General features: G+C 48.0%; 1 protein-coding gene across 1 annotated transcript in view; it reads right to left on the bottom strand.

Annotated features, from left to right (window-relative positions):
- ASMT (acetylserotonin O-methyltransferase) overlaps positions 1-16,343 on the bottom strand; it is a 113,250-nt gene that overhangs the window by 54,777 nt on the left and 42,130 nt on the right. The gene's annotated exons all lie outside the window — the stretch shown is intronic.

The raw sequence follows: 16,343 nt of genomic DNA, 5'->3' as shown, positions 1-16,343 counted from the left end.
CTGAGTGTGAGTCTGAGTGTGAGTCTGAGTGTGAGTCTGAGTCTGCGTGTGAGTGTGAGTGTGAGTGTGAGTCTGTGTCTGAGTGTGAGTGTGAGTCTGAGTGTGAGTGTGAGTCTGAGTCTGTGTCTGAGTCTGTGTCTGAGTCTGTGTCTGTGTGTGAGTCTGAGTGTGAGTCTGAGTGTGAGTCTGAGTGTGAGTCTGAGTGTGAGTCTGAGTGTGAGTCTGAGTCTGTGTCTGAGTCTGTGTCTGTGTGTGAGTGTGAGTCTGAGTGTGAGTCTGAGTGTGAGTCTGAGTGTGAGTCTGAGTGTGAGTCTGAGTGTGAGTCTGAGTGTGAGTCTGTGTCTGAGTCTGTGTCTGAGTCTGTGTCTGAGTCTGTGTCTGTGTGTGAGTCTGAGTGTGAGTCTGAGTGTGAGTCTGAGTGTGAGTCTGAGTGTGAGTCTGAGTGTGAGTCTGAGTCTGTGTCTGTGTCTGTGTGTGAGTGTGAGTCTGAGTGTGAGTCTGAGTGTGAGTCTGAGTGTGAGTCTGAGTGTGAGTCTGAGTGTGAGTCTGAGTGTGAGTCTGTGTCTGAGTCTGTGTCTGTGTCTGAGTCTGTGTCTGAGTGTGAGTCTGTGTCTGAGTGTGAGTCTGAGTCTGAGTGTGAGTCTGAGTGTGAGTCTGAGTGTGAGTCTGAGTCTGCGTGTGAGTGTGAGTGTGAGTGTGAGTCTGTCTGAGTGTGAGTCTGAGTGTGAGTGTGAGTCTGTCTGTGTCTGTGTCTGTGTCTGAGTCTGAGTGTGAGTGTGCTTGTGAGTCTGAGTGTGAGTCTGAGTGTGAGTCTGAGTGTGAGTCTGAGTGTGAGTCTGAGTCTGTGTCTGAGTGTGAGTGTGAGTCTGCGTCTACGTCTGAGTCTGCATCTGAGTGTGAGTCTGCATCTGAGTGTGAGTCTGAGTCTGAGTGTGAGTGTGCGTGTGAGTCTGAGTCTGAGTGTGCGTGTGAGTCTGAGTGTGCGTGTGAGTCTGAGTGTGCATGTGAGTCTGAGTGTGCGTGTGAGTCTGAGTGTGCGTGCGAGTGTGAGTGTGCGTGTGCGTGTGAGTCTGTGTCTGAGTGTGAGTGTGAGTGTGAGTCTGTGTCTGTATCTGAGTGTGAGTCTGAGTGAGTGTGAGTGTGAGTCTGTGTCTGAGTGTGAGTCTGTGTCTGAGTGTGAGTGTGAGTCTGAGTGTGAGTCTGAGTGTGAGTCTGAGTGTGAGTCTGAGTGAGTCTGAGTGTGAGTGTGAGTCTGAGTGTGAGTGTGAGTCTGTGTCTGAGTGTGAGTCTGTGTCTGAGTCTGTGTCTGAGTGTGCTTGTGAGTCTGAGTGTGAGTCTGAGTGTGAGTCTGAGTGTGTGTCTGAGTGTGTCTGAGTCTGAGTCTGCGTCTGAGTCTGCGTCTGAGTCTGTGTCTGTGTCTGAGTGTGAGTGTGAGTCTGCGTCTACGTCTGAGTCTGCATCTGAGTGTGAGTCTGAGTGTGAGTGTGCGTGTAAGTCTGAGTGTGCGTGTGAGTCTGTGTGAGTCTGAGTCTGTGTCTGAGTGTGAGTGTGAGTCTGTGTCTGAGTGTGAGTGTGAGTGTGAGTCTGTGTCTGAGTGTGAGTGTGAGTCTGTGTCTGAGTGTGAGTGTGAGTCTGAGTCTGAGTGTGAGTGTGAGTCTGTGTCTGAGTGTGAGTGAGTCTGAGTGTGAGTCTGTGTCTGAGTCTGAGTGTGAGTCTGAGTCTGTGTCTGAGTGTGAGTCTGTGTCTGAGTGTGAGTCTGAGTGTGAGTCTGAGTGTGAGTCTGAGTCTGAGTGTGAGTGTGAGTGTGAGTCTGTGTCTGAGTGTGAGTGTGAGTCTGTGTCTGTGTGTGAGTGTGAGTCTGTGTCTGAGTGTGAGTGTGAGTCTGTGAGTGTGAGTCTGTGAGTGTGAGTGTGAATCTGAGTCTGTGTCTGAGTCTGAGTGTGAGTGTGAGTCTGAGTGTGAGTGTGAGTCTGTGTCTGAGTGTGAGTCTGAGTGTGAGTCTGTGTCTGAGTGTGAGTGTGAGTCTGTCTGAGTGTGAGTCTGAGTCTGAGTCAGTGTGAGTCTGTGTCTGAGTGTGAGTGTGAGTGTGAGTCTGTGTCTGAGTGTGAGTGTGAGTGTGAGTCTGAGTCTGAGTCTGAGTGTGAGTCTGTGTCTGAGTGTGAGTGTGAGTCTGTGTCTGTGTCTGAGTGTGAGTCTGAGTGAGTGTGAGTGTGAGTCTGTGTCTGAGTGTGAGTCTGAGTGTGAGTGTGAGTCTGAGTGTGAGTCTGAGTGTGAGTCTGAGTGTGAGTCTGAGTGAGTCTGAGTGTGAGTGTGAGTCTGAGTCTGAGTGTGAGTGTGAGTGTGAGTCTGTGTCTGAGTGTGAGTCTGTGTCTGAGTCTGTGTCTGAGTGTGAGTCTGAGTCTGAGTGTGAGTCTGAGTGTGAGTCTGAGTGTGAGTCTGTGTCTGAGTGTGAGTGTGAGTCTGTGTCTGAGTGTGAGTCTGAGTGAGTGTGAGTCTGAGTGAGTGTGAGTGTGAGTGTGAGTCTGAGTCTGAGTGTGAGTCTGAGTCTGAGTCTGAGTGTGAGTCTGAGTGTGAGTCTGAGTGTGAGTCTGAGTGTGAGTCTGAGTCTGTGTCTGAGTCTGAGTGTGAGTCTGAGTGTGAGTCTGAGTGTGAGTCTGAGTGTGAGTCTGAGTCTGTGTCTGAGTGTGAGTGTGAGTGTGAGTCTGCATCTGAGTGTGAGTCTGAGTGTGCGTGTGAGTGTGCGTGTGAGTCTGAGTGTGAGTGTGAGTGTGAGTGTGAGTCTGAGTCTGTGTCTGAGTGTGTCTGAGTGTGAGTGTGAGTGTGAGTCTGAGTCTGAGTGTGAGTCTGAGTGTGTGTCTGAGTGTGAGTGTGAGTGTGAGTCTGTGTCTGTGAGTGTGAGTGTGAGTCTGTGTCTGAGTGTGAGTCTGAGTGTGAGTCTGAGTGTGAGTCTGAGTGTGAGTGTGAGTCTGTGTCTGAGTCTGAGTCTGAGTCTGAGTCTGAGTGTGAGTCTGTGTCTGTGTCTGAGTCTGAGTGTGAGTCTGTGTCTGTGTCTGAGTCTGAGTGTGAGTCTGAGTCTGAGTCTGAGTCTGAGTGTGAGTCTGTGTCTGTGTCTGTGTCTGAGTCTGAGTCTGAGTCTGAGTGTGAGTCTGTGTCTGAGTCTGAGTCTGAGTCTGAGTCTGAGTGTGAGTGTGAGTCTGTGTCTGTGTCTGAGTCTGAGTCTGAGTCTGAGTGTGAGTCTGTGTCTGTGTCTGAGTGTGAGTGTGAGTGTGAGTGTGAGTCTGAGTGTGAGTGTGAGTGTGAGTCTGTGTCTGAGTGTGAGTCTGTGTCTGTGTCTGTGTCTGTGTCTGAGTGTGAGTGTGAGTGTGAGTGTGAGTCTGTGTCTGTGTCTGAGTCTGAGTGTGAGTCTGTGTCTGTGTCTGAGTCTGAGTGTGAGTCTGAGTCTGAGTGTGAGTGTGAGTCTGTGTCTGTGTCTGAGTCTGAGTCTGAGTGTGAGTCTGTGTCTGTGTCTGAGTGTGAGTGTGAGTGTGAGTGTGAGTCTGAGTGTGAGTGTGAGTGTGAGTGTGAGTCTGTGTCTGAGTGTGAGTCTGTGTCTGTGTCTGTGTCTGTGTCTGAGTGTGAGTGTGAGTGTGAGTGTGAGTCTGAGTCTGTGTCTGAGTCTGTGTCTGAGTCTTAGTCTGTGTCTGAGTCTGTGTCTGAGTGTGAGTGTGAGTCTGTGTCTGAGTCTGAGTGTGAGTGTGAGTCTGTGTCTGAGTGTGAGTCTGTGTATGAGTGTGAGTGTGAGTCTGAGTGTGAGTGTGAGTCTGAGTGTGAGTCTGAGTCTGTGTCTGAGTCTGTGTCTGTGTGTGAGTGTGAGTGTGAGTCTGTGTCTGAGTGTGAGTCTGTGTCTGAGTGTGAGTGTGAGTCTGAGTGTGAGTCTGAGTGTGAGTCTGAGTGTGAGTCTGAGTGTGAGTCTGAGTGTGAGTCTGAGTCTGCGTGTGAGTGTGAGTGTGAGTGTGAGTCTGTCTGAGTGTGAGTCTGAGTCTGAGTCAGTGTGAGTCTGTGTCTGAGTGTGAGTGTGAGTCTGTGTCTGAGTGTGAGTCTGAGTGTGAGTGTGCTTGTGAGTCTGAGTGTGAGTCTGAGTGTGAGTCTGAGTGTGAGTCTGAGTGTGAGTCTGAGTGTGAGTGAGTCTGAGTCTGAGTCTGTGTCTGAGTGTGAGTCTGTGTCTGAGTGTGAGTCTGAGTCTGAGTGTGAGTCTGAGTGTGGGTGTGAGTCTGAGTGTGAGTGTGAGTCTGAGTGTGAGTCTGAGTGTGAGTCTGAGTCTGTGTCTGAGTCTGTGTCTGAGTCTGTAAAAACCAAGGAGAAAAATTGTATGAAAAATACCCTGAATATAAATAAATAAATTGCAAGTGCTTAATAACAGGGTACTTAGTGTATACATTTTTGCAAAAAGGTAAAAAGCTGTCTCACCTCGTCACGGTGTACCCATTGTTTCAGCTCAGGTTTTTGTGTTTTTTGTATGTTTTCTTGCTTGGTTGCAAGTTGGGGGTGCAGCCCTCCTAGTACTGAGACTGAACAGCTGATTGCGTCTCACCTTGCTGTGTATTTTATCTGGGACACAGCTAACCACTTGCCACCATCCATATTGGAGTTCTGACATGACACAAGTCAGGTATTGATAATGTTTTTAACTTCAGTAGGTTAGGGACTGTCTCAGATGGGTACACCGTGACGAGGTGAGACAGCTTTTTACCTTTTTGCAAAAATGTATACACTAAGTACCCTGTTATTAAGCACTTGCAATTTATTTATTTATATTCAGGGTATTTTTCATACAATTTTTCTCCTTGGTTTTTTCTAGTCTTAAGGCTGCAATTCACATGCTTAATGTTGCATGTTTACTGAACATTGTTTCAGCTCAGGTTTTTGTGTTTTTTGTATGTTTTCTTGCTTGGTTGCAAGTTGGGGGTGCAGCCCTCCTAGTACTGAGACTGAACAGCTGATTGCGTCTCACCTTGCTGTGTATTTTATCTGGGACACAGCTAACCACTTGCCACCATCCATATTGGAGTTCTGACATGACACAAGTCAGGTATTGATAATGTTTTTAACTTCAGTAGGTTAGGGACTGTCTCAGATGGGTACACCGTGACGAGGTGAGACAGCTTTTTACCTTTTTGCAAAAATGTATACACTAAGTACCCTGTTATTAAGCACTTGCAATTTATTTATTTATATTCAGGGTATTTTTCATACAATTTTTCTCCTTGGTTTTTTCTAGTCTTAAGGCTGCAATTCACATGCTTAATGTTGCATGTTTACTGAACATTGTTTCAGCTCAGGTTTTTGTGTTTTTTGTATGTTTTCTTGCTTGGTTGCAAGTTGGGGGTGCAGCCCTCCTAGTACTGAGACTGAACAGCTGATTGCGTCTCACCTTGCTGTGTATTTTATCTGGGACACAGCTAACCACTTGCCACCATCCATATTGGAGTTCTGACATGACACAAGTCAGGTATTGATAATGTTTTTAACTTCAGTAGGTTAGGGACTGTCTCAGATGGGTACACCGTGACGAGGTGAGACAGCTTTTTACCTTTTTGCAAAAATGTATACACTAAGTACCCTGTTATTAAGCACTTGCAATTTATTTATTTATATTCAGGGTATTTTTCATACAATTTTTCTCCTTGGTTTTTTCTAGTCTTAAGGCTGCAATTCACATGCTTAATGTTGCATGTTTACTGAACATTGTTTCAGCTCAGGTTTTTGTGTTTTTTGTATGTTTTCTTGCTTGGTTGCAAGTTGGGGGTGCAGCCCTCCTAGTACTGAGACTGAACAGCTGATTGCGTCTCACCTTGCTGTGTATTTTATCTGGGACACAGCTAACCACTTGCCACCATCCATATTGGAGTTCTGACATGACACAAGTCAGGTATTGATAATGTTTTTAACTTCAGTAGGTTAGGGACTGTCTCAGATGGGTACACCGTGACGAGGTGAGACAGCTTTTTACCTTTTTGCAAAAATGTATACACTAAGTACCCTGTTATTAAGCACTTGCAATTTATTTATTTATATTCAGGGTATTTTTCATACAATTTTTCTCCTTGGTTTTTTCTAGTCTTAAGGCTGCAATTCACATGCTTAATGTTGCATGTTTACTGAACATTGTTTCAGCTCAGGTTTTTGTGTTTTTTGTATGTTTTCTTGCTTGGTTGCAAGTTGGGGGTGCAGCCCTCCTAGTACTGAGACTGAACAGCTGATTGCGTCTCACCTTGCTGTGTATTTTATCTGGGACACAGCTAACCACTTGCCACCATCCATATTGGAGTTCTGACATGACACAAGTCAGGTATTGATAATGTTTTTAACTTCAGTAGGTTAGGGACTGTCTCAGATGGGTACACCGTGACGAGGTGAGACAGCTTTTTACCTTTTTGCAAAAATGTATACACTAAGTACCCTGTTATTAAGCACTTGCAATTTATTTATTTATATTCAGGGTATTTTTCATACAATTTTTCTCCTTGGTTTTTTCTAGTCTTAAGGCTGCAATTCACATGCTTAATGTTGCATGTTTACTGAACATTGTTTCAGCTCAGGTTTTTGTGTTTTTTGTATGTTTTCTTGCTTGGTTGCAAGTTGGGGGTGCAGCCCTCCTAGTACTGAGACTGAACAGCTGATTGCGTCTCACCTTGCTGTGTATTTTATCTGGGACACAGCTAACCACTTGCCACCATCCATATTGGAGTTCTGACATGACACAAGTCAGGTATTGATAATGTTTTTAACTTCAGTAGGTTAGGGACTGTCTCAGATGGGTACACCGTGACGAGGTGAGACAGCTTTTTACCTTTTTGCAAAAATGTATACACTAAGTACCCTGTTATTAAGCACTTGCAATTTATTTATTTATATTCAGGGTATTTTTCATACAATTTTTCTCCTTGGTTTTTTCTAGTCTTAAGGCTGCAATTCACATGCTTAATGTTGCATGTTTACTGAACATTGTTTCAGCTCAGGTTTTTGTGTTTTTTGTATGTTTTCTTGCTTGGTTGCAAGTTGGGGGTGCAGCCCTCCTAGTACTGAGACTGAACAGCTGATTGCGTCTCACCTTGCTGTGTATTTTATCTGGGACACAGCTAACCACTTGCCACCATCCATATTGGAGTTCTGACATGACACAAGTCAGGTATTGATAATGTTTTTAACTTCAGTAGGTTAGGGACTGTCTCAGATGGGTACACCGTGACGAGGTGAGACAGCTTTTTACCTTTTTGCAAAAATGTATACACTAAGTACCCTGTTATTAAGCACTTGCAATTTATTTATTTATATTCAGGGTATTTTTCATACAATTTTTCTCCTTGGTTTTTTCTAGTCTTAAGGCTGCAATTCACATGCTTAATGTTGCATGTTTACTGAACATTGTTTCAGCTCAGGTTTTTGTGTTTTTTGTGTCTGAGTCTGTGTCTGAGTGTGAGTCTGAGTGTGAGTCTGAGTGTGAGTCTGAGTGTGAGTCTGAGTGTGAGTCTGAGTCTGTGTGTGAGTCTGTGTGTGAGTGTGAGTGTGAGTGTGAGTCTGTGTCTGAGTGTGAGTCTGAGTGTGAGTCTGAGTGTGAGTCTGAGTGTGAGTCTGAGTGTGAGTCTGAGTGTGAGTCTGAGTGTGAGTCTGAGTCTGCGTGTGAGTGTGAGTGTGAGTGTGAGTCTGTGTCTGAGTGTGAGTGTGAGTCTGAGTGTGAGTGTGAGTCTGAGTGTGAGTCTGAGTGTGAGTCTGTGTCTGAGTCTGTGTCTGTGTGTGAGTCTGAGTGTGAGTCTGAGTGTGAGTCTGAGTGTGAGTCTGAGTGTGAGTCTGAGTCTGCGTCTGAGTCTGCGTCTGAGTCTGTGTGTGAGTGTGAGTGTGAGTGTGAGTCTGTGTCTGAGTGTGAGTCTGTGTCTGAGTGTGAGTCTGAGTGTGAGTCTGAGTGTGAGTCTGAGTGTGAGTCTGAGTGTGAGTGTGAGTCTGAGTGTGAGTCTGTGTCTGAGTCTGTGTCTGAGTGTGAGTCTGAGTCTGTGTCTGAGTGTGAGTCTGAGTGTGAGTCTGAGTGTGAGTCTGAGTGTGAGTCTGAGTGTGAGTCTGAGTGTGAGTCTGAGTCTGCGTCTGAGTCTGTGTGTGAGTGTGAGTGTGAGTCTGTGTCTGAGTGTGAGTCTGTGTCTGAGTCTGTGTCTGAGTGTGAGTCTGAGTGTGAGTCTGAGTGTGAGTCTGAGTGTGAGTCTGAGTGTGAGTCTGAGTGTGAGTCTGAGTCTGTGTCTGAGTCTGTGTCTGAGTGTGAGTCTGAGTGTGAGTCTGAGTGTGAGTCTGAGTCTGCGTCTGAGTGTGAGTGTGAGTCTGAGTGTGAGTCTGAGTGTGAGTCTGAGTGTGAGTCTGAGTGTGAGTCTGAGTGTGAGTCTGAGTGTGAGTCTGAGTGTGAGTCTGAGTGTGAGTCTGAGTCTGCGTGTGAGTGTGAGTGTGAGTGTGAGTGTGAGTCTGTGTCTGAGTGTGAGTCTGAGTGTGAGTCTGAGTGTGAGTCTGAGTGTGAGTCTGAGTGTGAGTCTGAGTGTGAGTGTGAGTCTGAGTGTGAGTCTGTGTCTGAGTCTGTGTCTGAGTCTGTGTCTGTGTCTGTGTCTGAGTCTGTGTCTGTGTCTGTGTCTGTGTCTGTGTCTGTGTCTGTGTCTGAGTGTGAGTCTGAGTGTGAGTCTGAGTGTGAGTCTGAGTCTGAGTGTGAGTCTGAGTGTGAGTCTGAGTGTGAGTCTGAGTCTGTGTGTGAGTCTGTGTGTGAGTCTGTGTGTGAGTGTGAGTGTGAGTGTGAGTCTGTGTCTGAGTGTGAGTCTGAGTGTGAGTGTGAGTCTGAGTGTGAGTCTGAGTGTGAGTCTGAGTGTGAGTCTGAGTGTGAGTCTGAGTGTGAGTCTGAGTGAGTCTGAGTGTGAGTCTGAGTCTGCGTCTGAGTCTGTGTCTGAGTCTGTGTCTGTGTGTGAGTCTGAGTCTGAGTGTGAGTCTGAGTGTGAGTCTGAGTGTGAGTCTGAGTGTGAGTCTGAGTCTGTGTGTGAGTCTGTGTGTGAGTCTGTGTGTGAGTCTGTGTGTGAGTGTGAGTGTGAGTGTGAGTCTGTGTCTGAGTGTGAGTCTGAGTGTGAGTGTGAGTCTGAGTGTGAGTCTGAGTGTGAGTCTGAGTGTGAGTCTGAGTGTGAGTCTGAGTGTGAGTCTGAGTGAGTCTGAGTGTGAGTCTGAGTCTGCGTCTGAGTCTGTGTCTGAGTCTGTGTCTGTGTGTGAGTCTGAGTGAGTCTGAGTCTGAGTCTGTGTCTGAGTGTGAGTCTGTGTCTGAGTGTGAGTCTGAGTGTGAGTGTGAGTCTGAGTGTGAGTCTGAGTGTGAGTCTGAGTGTGAGTCTGAGTGTGAGTCTGAGTGTGAGTCTGTGTCTGTGTCTGAGTCTGTGTCTGAGTGTGAGTCTGAGTGTGAGTCTGAGTCTGTGTGTGAGTCTGTGTGTGAGTGTGAGTGTGAGTGTGAGTCTGAGTGTGAGTCTGAGTGTGAGTCTGAGTGTGAGTCTGAGTGTGAGTCTGAGTGTGAGTCTGAGTCTGTGTGTGAGTCTGTGTGTGAGTCTGTGTGTGAGTGTGAGTGTGAGTGTGAGTCTGTGTCTGAGTGTGAGTCTGAGTGTGAGTCTGAGTGTGAGTCTGAGTGTGAGTCTGAGTGTGAGTCTGAGTGTGAGTCTGAGTCTGCGTGTGAGTCTGAGTGTGAGTCTGAGTGTGAGTCTGAGTGTGAGTCTGAGTGTGAGTCTGAGTGTGAGTCTGTGTCTGAGTCTGTGTCTGTGTCTGAGTGTGAGTCTGAGTGTGAGTCTGAGTGTGAGTCTGAGTCTGAGTCTGAGTCTGAGTGTGAGTGTGAGTCTGTGTGTGAGTCTGAGTCTGTGTCTGAGTGTGAGTCTGAGTGTGAGTCTGAGTGTGAGTCTGAGTGTGAGTCTGAGTGTGAGTCTGAGTCTGCGTGTGAGTGTGAGTGTGAGTGTGAGTCTGTCTGAGTGTGAGTCTGAGTGTGAGTGTGAGTCTGTCTGAGTGTGAGTCTGTGTCTGAGTGTGAGTGTGAGTCTGTGTCTGTGTCTGTGTCTGAGTCTGAGTGTGAGTGTGCATGTGAGTCTGAGTGTGCGTGCGAGTGTGAGTGTGCGTGTGCGTGTGAGTCTGTGTCTGAGTGTGAGTGTGAGTGTGAGTCTGTGTCTGTATCTGAGTGTGAGTCTGAGTGAGTGTGAGTGTGAGTCTGTGTCTGAGTGTGAGTCTGTGTCTGAGTGTGAGTCTGAGTGTGAGTGTGAGTCTGAGTGTGAGTCTGAGTGTGAGTCTGAGTGTGAGTCTGAGTGTGAGTCTGAGTGTGAGTCTGAGTGTGAGTCTGAGTGAGTCTGAGTGTGAGTGTGAGTCTGTGTCTGAGTGTGAGTCTGTGTCTGAGTGTGAGTCTGTGTCTGAGTCTGTGTCTGAGTGTGCTTGTGAGTCTGAGTGTGAGTCTGAGTGTGAGTCTGAGTGTGAGTCTGAGTGTGTATCTGAGTGTGTCTGAGTCTGAGTCTGCGTCTGAGTCTGCGTCTGAGTCTGAGTCTGTGTCTGTGTCTGAGTGTGAGTGTGAGTCTGCGTCTACGTCTGAGTCTGCATCTGAGTGTGAGTCTGAGTGTGAGTGTGCGTGTAAGTCTGAGTGTGCGTGTGAGTCTGTGTGAGTCTGAGTCTGTGTCTGAGTGTGAGTGTGAGTCTGTGTCTGAGTGTGAGTGTGAGTCTGTGTCTGAGTGTGAGTCTGTGTCTGAGTCTGTGTCTGAGTGTGCTTGTGAGTCTGAGTGTGAGTCTGAGTGTGAGTCTGAGTGTGAGTCTGAGTGTGAGTCTGAGTGTGTATCTGAGTGTGTCTGAGTCTGAGTCTGCGTCTGAGTCTGCGTCTGAGTCTGTGTCTGTGTCTGAGTGTGAGTGTGAGTCTGCGTCTACGTCTGAGTCTGCATCTGAGTGTGAGTCTGAGTCTGAGTGTGCGTGTAAGTCTGAGTGTGCGTGTGAGTCTGTGTGAGTGTGAGTCTGTGTCTGAGTGTGAGTGTGAGTCTGTGTCTGAGTGTGAGTCTGAGTCTGAGTCTGAGTGTGAGTGTGAGTCTGAGTGTGAGTCTGAGTGTGAGTCTGAGTGTGAGTCTGAGTGTGAGTCTGAGTGTGAGTCTGAGTGTGAGTCTGAGTGTGAGTCTGAGTGTGAGTCTGAGTGTGAGTCTGAGTGAGTCTGAGTGTGAGTGTGAGTCTGAGTCTGAGTGTGAGTGTGAGTGTGAGTGTGAGTCTGTGTCTGAGTGTGAGTCTGTGTCTGAGTCTGTGTCTGAGTGTGAGTCTGTGTCTGAGTGTGAGTGTGAGTGTGAGTCTGAGTCTGAGTGTGAGTGTGAGTCTGTGTCTGAGTGTGAGTCTGTGTCTGAGTCTGAGTGTGAGTCTGTGTCTGAGTCTGAGTGTGAGTCTGAGTCTGTGTCTGAGTGTGAGTCTGTGTCTGAGTGTGAGTCTGAGTGTGAGTCTGAGTGTGAGTCTGAGTGTGAGTCTGAGTGTGAGTGTGAGTCTGTGTCTGAGTGTGAGTGTGAGTCTGTGTCTGTGTGTGAGTGTGAGTCTGTGTCTGTGTGTGAGTGTGAGTCTGTGTCTGAGTGTGAGTGTGAGTCTGTGAGTGTGAGTCTGTGAGTGTGAGTGTGAATCTGAGTCTGTGTCTGAGTCTGAGTGTGAGTGTGAGTCTGAGTGTGAGTGTGAGTCTGTGTCTGAGTGTGAGTCTGAGTGTGAGTCTGTGTCTGAGTGTGAGTGTGAGTCTGTCTGAGTGTGAGTCTGAGTCTGAGTCAGTGTGAGTCTGTGTCTGAGTGTGAGTGTGAGTGTGAGTCTGTGTCTGAGTGTGAGTGTGAGTGTGAGTCTGAGTCTGAGTCTGAGTGTGAGTCTGTGTCTGAGTGTGAGTGTGAGTCTGTGTCTGTGTCTGAGTGTGAGTCTGAGTGAGTGTGAGTGTGAGTCTGTGTCTGAGTGTGAGTCTGAGTCTGAGTCTGAGTCTGAGTCTGAGTCTGAGTGTGAGTCTGAGTCTGAGTGTGAGTCTGAGTGTGAGTCTGAGTGTGAGTCTGAGTGTGAGTCTGAGTGTGAGTCTGAGTGTGAGTCTGAGTGTGAGTCTGAGTGTGAGTCTGAGTGAGTCTGAGTGTGAGTGTGAGTCTGAGTCTGAGTGTGAGTGTGAGTGTGAGTGTGAGTGTGAGTCTGTGTCTGAGTGTGAGTCTGTGTCTGAGTGTGAGTCTGTGTCTGAGTGTGAGTCTGTGTCTGAGTCTGTGTCTGAGTGTGAGTCTGTGTCTGAGTGTGAGTGTGAGTGTGAGTCTGTGTCTGAGTGTGAGTGTGAGTGTGAGTCTGTGTCTGAGTGTGAGTGTGAGTCTGTGTCTGAGTGTGAGTCTGAGTGAGTGTGAGTCTGAGTGAGTGTGAGTCTGAGTGAGTCTGAGTCTGAGTCTGAGTCTGAGTCTGAGTCTGAGTCTGAGTCTGAGTCTGAGTCTGAGTCTGAGTCTGAGTGTGAGTCTGAGTGTGAGTCTGAGTCTGTGTCTGAGTGTGAGTCTGTGTCTGAGTGTGAGTGTGAGTGTGAGTCTGTGTCTGAGTGTGAGTGTGAGTCTGTGTCTGAGTGTGAGTGTGAGTGTGAGTCTGTGTCTGTATCTGAGTGTGAGTCTGAGTGAGTGTGAGTGTGAGTCTGTGTCTGAGTGTGAGTCTGTGTCTGAGTGTGAGTCTGAGTGTGAGTGTGAGTCTGAGTGTGAGTCTGAGTGAGTGTGAGTCTGAGTGAGTGTGAGTCTGAGTGAGTGTGAGTGTGAGTGTGAGTGTGAGTCTGAGTCTGAGTCTGAGTCTGAGTCTGAGTCTGAGTCTGTGTCTGAGTCTGAGTGTGAGTCTGAGTGTGAGTCTGAGTCTGAGTCTGAGTGTGAGTCTGAGTCTGAGTGTGAGTCTGAGTCTGAGTCTGAGTCTGAGTCTGAGTCTGAGTCTGAGTCTGAGTCTGAGTCTGAGTCTGTCTGTGTCTGTGTCTGAGTCTGAGTCTGAGTCTGAGTCTGAGTCTGAGTCTGAGTCTGAGTCTGCGTCTGAGTCTGCATCTGAGTCTGAGTCTGAGTCTGAGTCTGTCTGTGTCTGTGTCTGAGTGTGAGTGTGAGTCTGAGTCTGAGTGTGAGTCTGAGTGTGAGTCTGTGTCTGAGTGTGAGTGTGAGTGTGAGTCTGTGTCTGTGAGTGTGAGTCTGTGTCTGAGTGTGAGTCTGAGTGTGAGTCTGAGTCTGTGTCTGAGTGAGTGTGAGTGTGAGTCTGCATCTGAGTGTGCGTGTGAGTGTGCGTGTGAGTGTGCGTGTGAGTCTGAGTGTGAATGAGTGTGAGTGTGAGTCTGAGTCTGTGTCTGAGTGTGTCTGAGTGTGAGTGTGAGTGTGAGTCTGAGTCTGAGTGTGAGTCTGAGTGTGTGTCTGAGTGTGAGTGTGAGTCTGTGTCTGTGAGTGTGAGTGTGAGTCTGTGTCTGAGTGTGAGTCTGAGTGTGAGTCTGAGTGTGAGTCTGAGTCTGAGTCTGAGTCTGAGTCTGAGTGTGAGTCTGAGTGTGAGTCTGAGTGTGAGTCTGAGTGAGTCTGAGTGTGAGTGTGAGTCTGAGTCTGAGTGTGAGTGTGAGTGTGAGTGTGAGTGTGAGTCTGTGTCTGAGTGTGAGTCTGTGTCTGAGTGTGAGTCTGTGTCTGAGTGTGAGTCTGTGTCTGAGTCTGTGTCTGAGTGTGAGTCTGTGTCTGAGTGTGAGTGTGAGTGTGAGTCTGTGTCTGAGTGTGAGTGTGAGTGTGAGTCTGTGTCTGAGTGTGAGTGTGAGTCTGTGTCTGAGTGTGAGTCTGAGTGAGTGTGAGTCTGAGTGAGTGTGAGTCTGAGTGAGTCTGAGTCTGAGTCTGAGTCTGAGTCTGAGTCTGAGTCTGAGTCTGAGTCTGAGTCTGAGTCTGAGTCTGAGTCTGAGTCTGAGTGTGAGTCTGAGTGTGAGTCTGAGTCTGTGTCTGAGTGTGAGTCTGTGTCTGAGTGTGAGTGTGAGTGTGAGTCTGTGTCTGAGTGTGAGTGTGAGTCTGTGTCTGAGTGTGAGTGTGAGTGTGAGTCTGTGTCTGTATCTGAGTGTGAGTCTGAGTCTGAGTGTGAGTCTGAGTGTGAGTCTGTGTCTGAGTGTGAGTGTGAGTGTGAGTCTGTGTCTGTGAGTGTGAGTCTGTGTCTGAGTGTGAGTCTGAGTGTGAGTCTGAGTCTGTGTCTGAGTGAGTGTGAGTGTGAGTCTGCATCTGAGTGTGCGTGTGAGTGTGCGTGTGAGTGTGCGTGTGAGTCTGAGTGTGAATGAGTGTGAGTGTGAGTCTGAGTCTGTGTCTGAGTGTGTCTGAGTGTGAGTGTGAGTGTGAGTCTGAGTCTGAGTGTGAGTCTGAGTGTGTGTCTGAGTGTGAGTGTGAGTCTGTGTCTGTGAGTGTGAGTGTGAGTCTGTGTCTGAGTGTGAGTCTGAGTGTGAGTCTGAGTGTGAGTCTGAGTGTGAGTCTGAGTCTGAGTCTGAGTGTGAGTGTGAGTGTGAGTCTGTGTCTGAGTCTGAGTCTGAGTCTGAGTCTGAGTGTGAGTCTGTGTCTGTGTCTGAGTCTGTGTCTGAGTCTGAGTGTGAGTCTGAGTCTGAGTCTGAGTCTGAGTCTGAGTCTGAGTCTGAGTCTGAGTCTGAGTCTGAGTCTGAGTCTGAGTGTGAGTCTGAGTGTGAGTCTGTGTCTGTGTCTGAGTCTGAGTCTGAGTCTGAGTGTGAGTCTGTGTCTGTGTCTGAGTCTGAGTGTGAGTCTGTGTCTGTGTCTGACTCTGAGTCTGAGTCTGAGTGTGAGTCTGTGTCTGTGTCTGAGTGTGAGTGTGAGTGTGAGTGTGAGTGTGAGTGTGAGTGTGAGTGTGAGTGTGAGTGTGAGTCTGTGTCTGTGTCTGTGTCTGAGTGTGAGTGTGAGTGTGAGTCTGTGTCTGTGTCTGTGTCTGAGTCTGTGTCTGAGTCTGAGTCTGAGTCTGAGTCTGAGTCTGAGTCTGAGTCTGAGTCTGAGTCTGTGTCTGTGTCTGAGTCTGAGTGTGAGTCTGTGTCTGTGTCTGAGTCTGAGTCTGAGTGTGAGACTGTGTCTGTGTCTGTGTCTGTGTCTGAGTGTGAGTGTGAGTGTGAGTGTGAGTGTGAGTCTGTGTCTGAGTGTGAGTGTGAGTCTGTGTCTGAGTCTGAGTGTGAGTGTGAGTGTGAGTCTGTGTCTGAGTGTGAGTCTGTGTCTGAGTATGTGTCTGAGTGTGAGTGTGAGTCTGTGTCTGAGTGTGAGTCTGTGTCTGAGTGTGAGTGTGAGTCTGTGTCTGAGTGTGAGTCTGTGTCTGAGTGTGAGTGTGAGTCTGTGTCTGAGTGTGAGTGTGAGTGTGAGTCTGTGTCTGAGTGTGAGTCTGTGTCTGTGTCTGTGTCTGAGTCTGTGTCTGAGTCTGAGTGTGAGTCTGAGTGTGAGTCTGAGTCTGAGTCTGAGTGTGAGTCTGAGTCTGAGTCTGAGTCTGAGTCTGAGTCTGAGTCTACGTCTGAGTCTGCATCTGAGTCTGAGTCTGAGTCTGAGTCTGTCTGTGTCTGTGTCTGAGTGTGAGTCTGAGTGTGAGTCTGAGTGTGAGTCTGAGTGTGAGTCTGTGTCTGAGTGTGAGTGTGAGTGTGAGTCTGTGTCTGTGAGTGTGAGTCTGTGTCTGAGTGTGAGTCTGAGTGTGAGTGTGAGTGTGAGTCTGTGTCTGTGTCTGAGTGTGAGTCTGTGTCTGTGTCTGTGTCTGAGTCTGTGTCTGAGTCTGTGTCTGTGTCTGTGTCTGTGTCTGAGTCTGAGTCTGAGTCTGTGTCTGAGTCTGTGTCTGTGTCTGTGTCTGAGTGTGAGTGTGAGTGTGAGTGTGAGTGTGAGTCTGAGTCTGAGTCTGAGTCTGAGTCTGAGTCTGAGTCTGAGTCTGAGTCTGAGTCTGAGTCTGAGTCTGCGTCTACGTCTGAGTCTGCATCTGAGTCTGTCTGTGTCTGTGTCTGAGTGTGAGTGTGAGTGTGAGTCTGAGTGTGAGTCTGAGTGTGAGTCTGAGTGTGAGTGTGAGTCTGTGTCTGAGTGTGAGTGTGAGTGTGAGTCTGTCTGAGTCTGAGTCTGAGTCTGAGTCTGAGTCTGAGTCTGAGTCTGAGTCTGAGTCTGAGTCTGAGTCTGAGTCTGTGTCTGAGTCTGAGTCTGTGTCTGAGTCTGTGTCTGAGTCTGTGTCTGTGTCTGAGTCTGTGTCTGTGTCTGAGTCTGAGTGTGAGTCTGAGTGTGAGTCTGAGTCTGAGTCTGAGTGTGAGTCTGAGTGTGAGTCTGAGTGTGAGTCTGAGTCTGTGTCTGAGTCTGTGTGTGAGTCTGTGTGTGAGTCTGTGTCTGAGTCTGA

The sequence above is a fragment of the Anomaloglossus baeobatrachus genome, chromosome 2, assembly GCF_048569485.1.
Source record: "Anomaloglossus baeobatrachus isolate aAnoBae1 chromosome 2, aAnoBae1.hap1, whole genome shotgun sequence".
Taxonomy (NCBI): domain Eukaryota; kingdom Metazoa; phylum Chordata; class Amphibia; order Anura; family Aromobatidae; genus Anomaloglossus; species Anomaloglossus baeobatrachus.
Note: the sequence above shows the minus strand (reverse complement) of the source record. Positions and strands in the feature narration are given on the sequence as shown.